General features: G+C 41.2%; 1 pseudogene; it reads left to right on the top strand.

Annotated features, from left to right (window-relative positions):
• The first annotated feature begins 2,122 nt into the window (after nt 1-2,122).
• LOC141776257 (homeobox protein Mohawk-like) lies at nt 2,123-9,981 on the top strand (annotated as a pseudogene).
• The last annotated feature ends 141 nt before the right edge of the window (nt 9,982-10,122 follow it).

Here is a 10,122-nt window from a genome sequence, read left to right as displayed (position 1 = left end):
TCTCATTCCCAGGGCGTAAGATACCGACGCTTTGTCATGCTCCTCGGCGTGTAGCCTACCAATGCACAAAGCATCCTTTAGCGCCAGTATGAGACGCACAGGGCTTTATTAACTACATTGTAAACCCATCAAATGTTCAGAAAAAGAGCTCTGGGAGTTTGGTAATGTAGCCTAAAGACTGAAAAGATAGGCGGAAGGGGAGGTGGATGGGTCCAACAAACAAAGGGCTTTCATCCTGGAGACCGCTGTTTGTGTCCAGTTCGTTAAGTTTCACTTTCATTTTACAATCAGCTGTTCGTTCGTGTCCCATGTTCACAATGTTAAGTCACTTTACAAACTTAGTAATTTTAACCCCAACTATGATGTTTTTCTTCCATAAACTAAATGGTTTTGTTGCCTAAACCTAAGCAAGTGTTTTTGTTTGAATTCACGAGACGCCAAGGGGTCTGACAAAGCCTAAGTATGTGACGAGTTGGGATGAGAATGTGTTGAACTAATGCAAGATCTAAATTTTGCCAAAACTACTTCTTCAGGATATTTGAGAATACAGTCAATTCCTCCAACACACACTTGATAGATGTTTGGCCCTTTGGATAGGCCTGGAGTTTGTGAACTTGCACACACACCAACACATTCACACACATTCACTCACACAAGTGCCAAACTACCCAAACAAGAAGAGATATATGTCCTTCCACGGTGTTTTTTACAGGTCTCCTGGCTGCCGAACATAGGTGTGTTCCCAGCTAATATCAACAGTTGAGCCGGTGAACACATCACAGAGGGACGGGAGTAAATGGTGTGTGATAGCATGTAGCATTCTCCGACCTCTGCTGAGGAATGTGAGCGAGGAATTTACTGCACCTAACGGGGATGCTTCTGGCCCATGTGTTTTTCAGCTTTGAAACCATTTGAAACTCAACCTGCCCCACCGATACTGCTGAATTATGAACAGTAATGGGAGTCATGGAGCCCTTTAATATGTTTAACGGTCGAACAAGTGCTGCTCGGATTTTAGCCATAACCTTCAAAAGTTTCAGCCGTAAACAAATTTTTTTATCACATATGTTTGCATAAAGATGATCAAAATGACATGGCAAAGTCATTACTGTATATCCAAACAGTCTTACATAAGAGTGTTTGGATGTCAAGAGGAAAAACATACGTGGATGACAGCTCAAGTGGAACCGCAGAGTCTTTGAATGCTGGGCCCGGTGCCAGCATGTTGTCATGTAGTTACACTAATGACAGCGCTAAGCTTCTGTCAGACCCACTTTTTTATAACTGTTTACAGCCTTTGTTCCAAAAAATGGAGATAAACATTGACAAATAAGAGCATTGTGGTTGGATTAGCCCTGCTCACAGTGCAGACAGCATAATAGATGCACATTTCTGACACTCAAATGCACACGCTGACAAAAAAAATGTGCAACACCGTCTGAGGATTATATAGACAAGGGTCAATTTCATTTTCCAGTGTTTGTGTTAACTACAATTTGAGCCAATTTGTACTGAAATCCATTACAGCTCAGCAGGACTCTCTGCCTAACACGAGGCACAGTTTGGTGGTTTTGCTGGTTAATAGCAACCGTGCAATTACACCCATAAATTTCCAGAATCCCCTGGTAAAACATGCAGTAATATCTGCTGACACGATTTTTGGTGAAACCGCAAGAGATTCATGCGCCTCATGCAGAAAATATGAGAGCACGTCGGAGTGCTTAGCGCAGGCTGCAGTCACACCGGGCAAAATATCAGTAGTAAATCTAACGACCGCATTTGCAGATATTCATGTGCAATGTTTTTCATATCCTGGAGTGCTACTGAGGTCCAAGCTTTTCCCTCACTGAGCTCTGCAGAGACATGATTGGACGACTGGAGAGCCAATGGGCGGCCGATCAGCAGGTTATTTGAACTCTCCTCACTCAGCTCAACTAAACCAGACAACATCCTCAGACTTTTCAAACATTTTTCCCTCATAAGAGTCTGTCATCATCTGTCTGCTCAGTCACCGTGGGCACAGAAAGAAGAGGAAGGAACACTTTTTTTTCAACCTTTTTCTACAACCAAGTGTATCCAGGATGGGAACCCGCTGCTTCTATTCACATCTGGAAGTCTACTGATGCACCTGTTGATCGAGGGAAAACTCTCTGTTTAACAATGAATGAAGTCGCTGAGATGAAGTCTGACTCCCTGCTTCACTTTGAGGACTTGAGAGCGGAGGAGAGGAGCAGACTGAGCTGTGTAGACTTACCTCAGAGCAGTTTAACAGACGGGCAGAGCACAGACCTGCTGCGATGCCAGGACGCCGCTGACGACAGCTCTCCTATCAAGTACAGAAGATATGGGTACGCCCTTTTGGAAATATTGTTTTGAAGAGTTAAACATATTTGTATTATATTTATGTCTTAAAATGCAATATTTAAGATAATTCTCTTACCTAACATGTCATGCTTTTTGTTCTGCCTTTATGCATAGTTGAATAGTTCTTTGCAGTTCTTTAGATATGGAAGTTACAGACAGAAATAATTTGGCATTGAGTTGTTTCATGTATTTAAAGGTCTTATTTATAACATTTTTATAACATTTTAGCTTTTAGAAAGGTACCAAATAAAAGTATGGCTTTTACTAAAAAAATGATCATGATTGTGAATTAATCATTTAAAACATTTTGCCGTGTCCAAAATGAATGTTTTGTTTATCTGTGTGGAAGATATCTGACGTTTGGTTCCCGCTTCTAACAAGGTGTGACATCTAGTGGCTGAATGTTATCAAAGTTATCAATAGCACCTTTAAATGTCGTAGTTTCAAAAGAGGGGATTGTAGCTGGTCTTCGTGAATCCATGAGACAACTTGTGATTCCTCCAGGTCTCGTCTGGGTGGGGTTAAAGTTCGCCACAAGAGACAAGTGCTGCAGGACATGGCCCGACCGCTGAAGCATTGGCTGTACAAACACCGGGACAACCCTTATCCCACCAAGACGGAGAAGGTGCTGCTGGCTCTGGGCTCGCACATGACGCTAGTGCAGGTGAGAGACGAGCTCGTGGTGCAGGAAATGAAGGAGAAGTGACTTCGGAGGATGTGTTGATATTGAGTTTTGTGGGTTTAAAATGAAGCCATTGCTGTTCTAAAACAAGGTGCATCTGTGCAGGTTTCGAACTGGTTTGCGAACGCCCGGCGGAGGCTGAAGAACACAGTGAGACAGCCAGACCTGAGCTGGGCCCTGAGGATCAAACTGTACAATAAATACATCCAGGGGAACGCTGAGAGACTCAGCGTGTGCAGCGATGACACCGACTCAGATGGTACGGGCTACAGTATCATTTTATAGCATATTAAAGTTTATTACTCTTCCTTTTTATAGATGGAATTATGACGAAAAAAGACTGGGTTTAGATCTAAAACTTTCCCCACTGAAACATCTTATATATTCATATGATCCATTTGAATCAGCATGAAATAAGTCACAGTTTTGTTTCCTTTACTGCAGATGAAGAGTGCCCTTTACAAACTCCTATCGGCCAATCAGACTTTGGCAGGTCCCACAAGAGCGCGCTCGAGAAGCAGGGCGGCGTCCTCGCCATGGCGGACTCCGCCAACAGCGACGACAGCGCATCGCCTCCGTCCAAGTACAAGAGCAGTTTGCTGAATCGGTATCTGAACGACACCCTGCGGCACATGATGGCGGCGGAGGCCGACGGCGTCGCCTCGGTCCGCAAAAGGAGGAGTCATTCTGAGTCGTTCAGCTCCAACGAGTGCGATCGGGACGTTGTCTCTCCGGCGTCGTCCTACGAAACGGAGGCCAACTTTGTCTACCACATGGGTGAGAGTTTTCTTGAGAGGAAAATTGCACTTTAACACAAAATCTGCTCTGAATGTGATTAAATAGAATCAGGGAAAACACGTAATAATGCAACGTAGAATTGGAGGAAAAGAGATGATAGCACCCCCTGTCCATAGAAATCATTAAAGCATCTCACTTGTTAATTGAAGATTTATGTTGAATGTGAGGTAAACTGACATTTTAACTACCCTGCTTCCCCTCCGTTCATTTTTAACACACCACAGTGTACAGTAAAATAAGAACAGACCGAACAGAAACTTCCACATGGCTCCTCCGAGCTCCCTGACATTAATAAATCTCTGGCAACCCACTGAAAGTCAGAAGCTCTGCGCAGATTCAATTATAAAGTTTACAGCGAATCTGGGAGGGAGTTTGACACCTGGGTGCCCTTTCAGACCTTTAGGGAGCCCAGCACACTGACAACCCTCAAATCCGCTAAAGGTACCGGAGCCAAAGCCTTTACAAACATTACTAATAAAGACTCATGCAGACGCTGAAATCCCTCATTTTAAAAATTGGACGGAGTTCACGCTGGCTGCCGCTGCACACCGCAAATATCATTTCCATATACTAGAATGTGCCATTTGTTCCGCTTCAGCTTCTTGCCATGGTGGAAATGTCCAGTCCAGTCTCAAGGACAATTACAGAACGTCTGAGACTTTATTCTTCCCAGGGTGAGAAGTAGGAACCTCGGCCAAATGTAGAAATGGAGCAGTCTGTCAGTAAAAGCGCTGAGGACGTCTAGTAGAGCGACTGTCAGAGCTGCCACTCATCTGTGAGACAACGCAGAGCGAGATCACTAATGTCCACTTGGCTTTTCCCATCGCCGTTTGCTTCTCTGACTCATGTATGCTTTGGCAGGCGGTGTCTCCCAAGTGTTGCTTTCCTACTCAAAATCAATCTAAATGTACATTACATTATAAGAGTTGTGAAAAGATTTTTGAAACCAATTCTACTCTTTTTTTTAGAATATCTCATCACTCTAAAAATTAAAAAAGGCATATTTTAAGTTCCTTTTTTATTATTTTAGAACCATTTCCAGGCAAACATTAAATCCTGGTCCCAGTCTAAAGACGGATATTTAATAGATATTTTTATAGTCTGTGACAAGGCTTAATCTGTATCCTGGAAACTCACTTTAACCTTGAATTGGCCTACAGAACGGTAACTTGAATAATTAGGATAATTCATCATTTTAACAGGCTTGTGCTGTGTTATTTAATGTAACATTGATCCAGAGAAATGATCGTGTATGTCTTGCTTAAACTATTAAACAAATGTAGTATAATATTACAAACATTTTAATTAGTGTTTACATGAATTAAACAATGTTAATACAAGGTTTCTCATTTACCTCAGTCATTTTAGGGACTAGTTTGACATTCTGGGAAATTAATTTATTCGCTTTCTTGCCGAGAGTTAGACCGATACCACTCTCATGTCTGTATGCTAAATATGAGTTTAGCTTAGCATAAAGAGAGGAAGCAGGGCAGACAGATATATACCTCTAAAATTCACTAAATAAAACATTATATCTAATTTGTCCGTTTAAAAATTGAAGTGTAAAAAACATAAGTTGTAGTTTTAAGGGGGTTAGCGAAGGTGCTATTTCTTAGCCGGCGCAGTTTCTTCCTTCTGATTTTGTACATATTGAACGATAGAGATATAACATGTTAATTGTTAATAATAATGTGTGATTAATGTTGTGTGTTTTATATCTTTTTTATGATGTCCTTGTTTTATGATCTTTTTATCTATGTAAAGCGCTATATAAATAAAATGTATTATTATTATTATTATTATTATTAATTAGTGAGCTTTAGAGGTTTCTTGACTGATAAGTTAATTTTTTTAACCTTTGTGCAGAGCTAGGCTAGCTGTTTCCCCTGTTTTCAGTCTTTATGCTAAGCTAAGCTAACCATCTGCTGGCTGCAGCTTCATATTTAGCGTACAGACATGAGTGGTATCAATCTTCTCATCTAGCTCAGGGCAAGAAAGTGAATATAAGCTTATTTCCAAAAATATTACATTATTCCTTCGAACATGTTATAGCTCTCTTACTTAAAATCAATATGTCTTTTGGAGTATTTGGCCGAGTTTCTTAATGTCATCTATGTGCAGCAGCGCTGCTGAAATGTTTGTGTAAACTTTTAATGCATCCCTGCTGGTCATATTAAGGGTGTTTGCGACCCAGTATACGGCTCCTCCGTGGAGGTGAAGTGGAAAGTCAAGCTGCCAGATTCATTACAGGCAGTAACACCATTAACACGTTTGTACTCCACCCGGGAGACGGCTAAAAGTAACCCTCAAACGATGGGCTAATAAGTGATGCCACCACACGGTGTCTTACAAGAACACTTATCAGTTTGGATATCACAGGCAGTAAAAGCCTGTTAGGCTACCGTACGGCAATGTGAGGATGTTTACACCATATAATATGGTACTCGCATCAACTTCACTATTTCCCCTTAACAAGGCTGGAGAGCCATAAATGTGACCAGAATTGTGTTTTATTGGACGCAGAGCGGCGAAAGACATATCTGGACAAACGCCTTGCTGCGTTTTCCACCCATTTTGTTTCAAATGAAAACACGCATGCTGAGAAGGGAGTCTCTTGTTCTGCGAATACATATCCGCAAAGAGGAAATAAAGTGTTACAATATTTTCTCAGTACACAGTTGTTTTCCAGCGTGGATCCCAATGACACACCTGTGAGACGACTGAGGGGATTTAAACAGACATTGTGAGAGCAGTGGGTACACTCAAATACTTAGATCAGCTCGTGTAGACAATATTTCATTGTGAGTGGTTTACATGAGACAGGATTTATGGCAGTAAAGCTAAATCCCGTAATAGGCCATACAGAGAATTGAAAGTTTCATGCAAATAAAATACATTTATTCATTTTCTAGCCAAGTTAGATGAGAAGATTGATACCTCCCTCAATCTGACCATTAAATGTGTAGCTGGAGGCAGGAGGCGGTTAGCGTAGCTTAGCACAAAGAGTGGAAGCAGGTGGAAACAGCTAGCATGGCTCTGTCCGAAGGTTCAAATACTTTACGGTGGTTATGTGCCAGACTGCTTTTGACTGTTTTATGACCGTAAACCCGCAACGTGTTGAGGAAATGAAAATTTTGTTTTGTTTTTTTTAATCAGAGAAAGCTGTTTCGCTTCCAGTCTTTACGCTCATCTAAGCGAACCAGCTGCTCGCTGTAGCTTCATATTTTAGCATACAAACATGAGAGTGGTATCAATCATCTCGTCTAACTCTTGGCAACAAAGTAAATAGGTGTATTTTCAAAAATATAATTATTCATTATCTGTAAATAAATAGGGTTAGATGTAAGCTCTAACATGAAATTACAACTATAGGCTTCTGCAGCACAATGTAGGCTAATATATATATATATATATAAAAGCAGTGAGCAGCTTCATTACCCTTGTAAAATTTAGTCGTAACTGATCCCTGCTGTAAATTTGAGACTCACCAGAGGTAAAACAATGTTTTTTCTTGGTAATAAATACAACAGAGGTACTGAAGTACTTTCTTGGCAAAGCACGTTATGGCTAAAGAGAGAAATGCTCAGGGACGTTCAGTAGCAAAAAAAAAATATAAAACAATAAAATGATTTACTATCAGCAAGTAGTTGCTCTTGGCTCCGGCCTGGCTAAAGAAATCAGAGACGGACGGGGATGTTTCGGGCTGTTAGCATTGAAAGACTGTGTTTCACAGTGGGCCTCTAATTTCCCTGTCTATTGCTCTCTGAAGAAAAATCGCCTTTGACCAGCTTCTATCTGCTCCAATGAAACGAGGCCATATTCCAAATCTGAAATGGAAAATCAAGTTGTACGTATAATGCACAGGCCTCAAATAGAGTGCTAGCAATATGATATTTCTCTAAAGTCCTATCTATCTCCTGCTTCTGAAATGGCCAGATATACTGTAGTTTAATTTCAGGGACTCTTCCCTCTTCCACGGATGTAGCGAGGCTCTCAGGTATTGATTCATAAGACACTCCTCTACAATTTAATCAAGTGCTCAGGCATTGATCAAAAAAAGATGGAGATGTGCAGGGACAGCTTTTGGGAAAGGAATAACACAGTGAACCAACTTTACAGGTGCTAGCTGAGCTTTGGAAGCCTGAAAACACACAGTCAGTCCTCATGACACACTGCAGATATCAGATTTTTTTTTTCCTACCACCTCAAAAGCTCAAGAGAAACACTGCATTGAATTTATTTTGGCCAGAGTAGCTGAGCATAGACAGACTGGTGCACTTGACTGAGTCAAACCCTTCTGGCAAAACACATCCAGGACATACTGGAGTGGACGGGTAGTAACTGTATACACAAAGATATTCAGAGATGCACACACTTGCATTTGGGAGCACCTTCGCATGAATGCTGCACCCGATTCGACTGTTTTCAGGCCATGAAATAGGCGTTACCAGTCGCTATAAGCACCATAGATGTGAGTCATTAGGGGCCTACTATGCCTACTACGTTGTAAATGTGAATGTGAAACTTAAAAGCAACATGTTCTAACATGTAAAACTGAATGAAACGTCACGTTTTGAAAACAAACAAAAGGCTTTTATAGGTTTAGGCAATAAAACGGCAACTTCTTTAGGTTTAGGCAAAAAACAACAACAAAAGTTTAGGGGAAAACATCGTGTTTTGGGTTAAAATAACTACAAACACAAAGACAAACAAAACAACAACTTATTTAGGTTTAGGCAAAAAAAAATGTAGGTTTAGGCAAAAAAAACATTTAGGTTTGGACAACAAAACTACAACTTCTTTAGGTTTAGATAATGAAACTACAACTTCTTTAGGTTTAGATAATAAAACTATAACTTATTTAGGTTTAGATAATAAAACTATAACTTATTTAGGTTTAGGCAACAAAACTACAACTTCTTTAAGTTTAGGTAAAAAACAAGCACTATACTATACTACTATATATATATATATATATTTATACTACAGTACCTGACTTCTGCTTTTAGTCCTGTCATAATAACTACGGTCGCTAAAGGTTGCTGTCGTGTTCTTTTATACCTTCTTTCGGTGATCTATCATGTGAATAGATGATAAACCCTACTAGGGGGTGTAGTAGGCCCCTTCTGACACACATCTATGGGGCTTATAGCGACTGATAACGCCCTATTTAATAGCCTGAAAACAGTCTAATCGGCTGAACAAACACACACACTAGATCACCCATGGATACACACATATGCTGCAAATTAAAAACTCTCATGCATTAATACTACGTATCACTAACATACGGTCATGAAGCCTAATCCAACATTGATTGTCCTGCGAATGTTTGCAATTTCACTGCTATCAAGTAAAACTGATTCATGGCACATTTAGGTGAGTGTTTTTCTTCTCTCTTGCAGACGCGATGGACTATGCTTCAACTAAATGTGACAGGTAAGTGTAATCATTCGTCGCTCAATCTGCAATCGAATCAGCTGTTTGCACTTTTCAACATTCATCAGCTTGAAAAGCGATACTATTTCATAATCCCTCTTGGAAATTGCTCTTGAAACTGAACCACCGCCTCTAATTCATCCACAGTATTCTGGCTTTGTATCAAAAGGAGAAGCAAATTCTGCTTTGGATTTCTCAAATTGGTCTTTGCCTGATTTTGGACGTAGAAGTGAGATGGTGTTTACTTCATATTCAGATGTGGGTTTTTTTTCATATATTCACAGGGAGCAGCAGGAGGGCCGAGGCCAGCAGAGACGAGGCGGTCAGGGCTGGAGGGAGATCCACGCCGCCGTGGCTCTGACCAACTTGGCCCAGGGGCAGAGCTGCACAGCAGACCAGAGCGGCGTGACAGCGCCCAGAGCTGGCACGGGTCAGAGCTGCACCCGAGAGCCTTTCTCGGTTACGAGGACCACTATCATAGACAGGATGTGTGTCACGGGACCCACCGGCGCTCTGAGGCAGAGCTGCACCGCGGGGCCCACTCTCACCAGCCGCATCATCCAGAAGTCCTCTCACATCTCTGAGGTCCAGACTGTTAACGTGGCCCTGGCGAACAGCGTGTAGGCATTTCATTTGAGCATCTGGTCTATCGTTCCATATAGGAATACCAGATGTTTAAGTGCCTTGCAGTATCTGTAAAGCCTCTGTTATTTTGTAATGCTGATAAACTTTGACATTTTCAATCATTTTTACATTGTAAAATGGAAAAACTAACCTAATGCAGTTGAATACTTTCTACTGTTTTTGCCATGTTTCTAATGTCTTCCTATTGCCGTCTG

This window comes from Sebastes fasciatus, chromosome 11 (assembly GCF_043250625.1).
Source record: "Sebastes fasciatus isolate fSebFas1 chromosome 11, fSebFas1.pri, whole genome shotgun sequence".
Taxonomy (NCBI): Eukaryota; Metazoa; Chordata; class Actinopteri; order Perciformes; family Sebastidae; genus Sebastes; species Sebastes fasciatus.
Note: the sequence above shows the minus strand (reverse complement) of the source record. Positions and strands in the feature narration are given on the sequence as shown.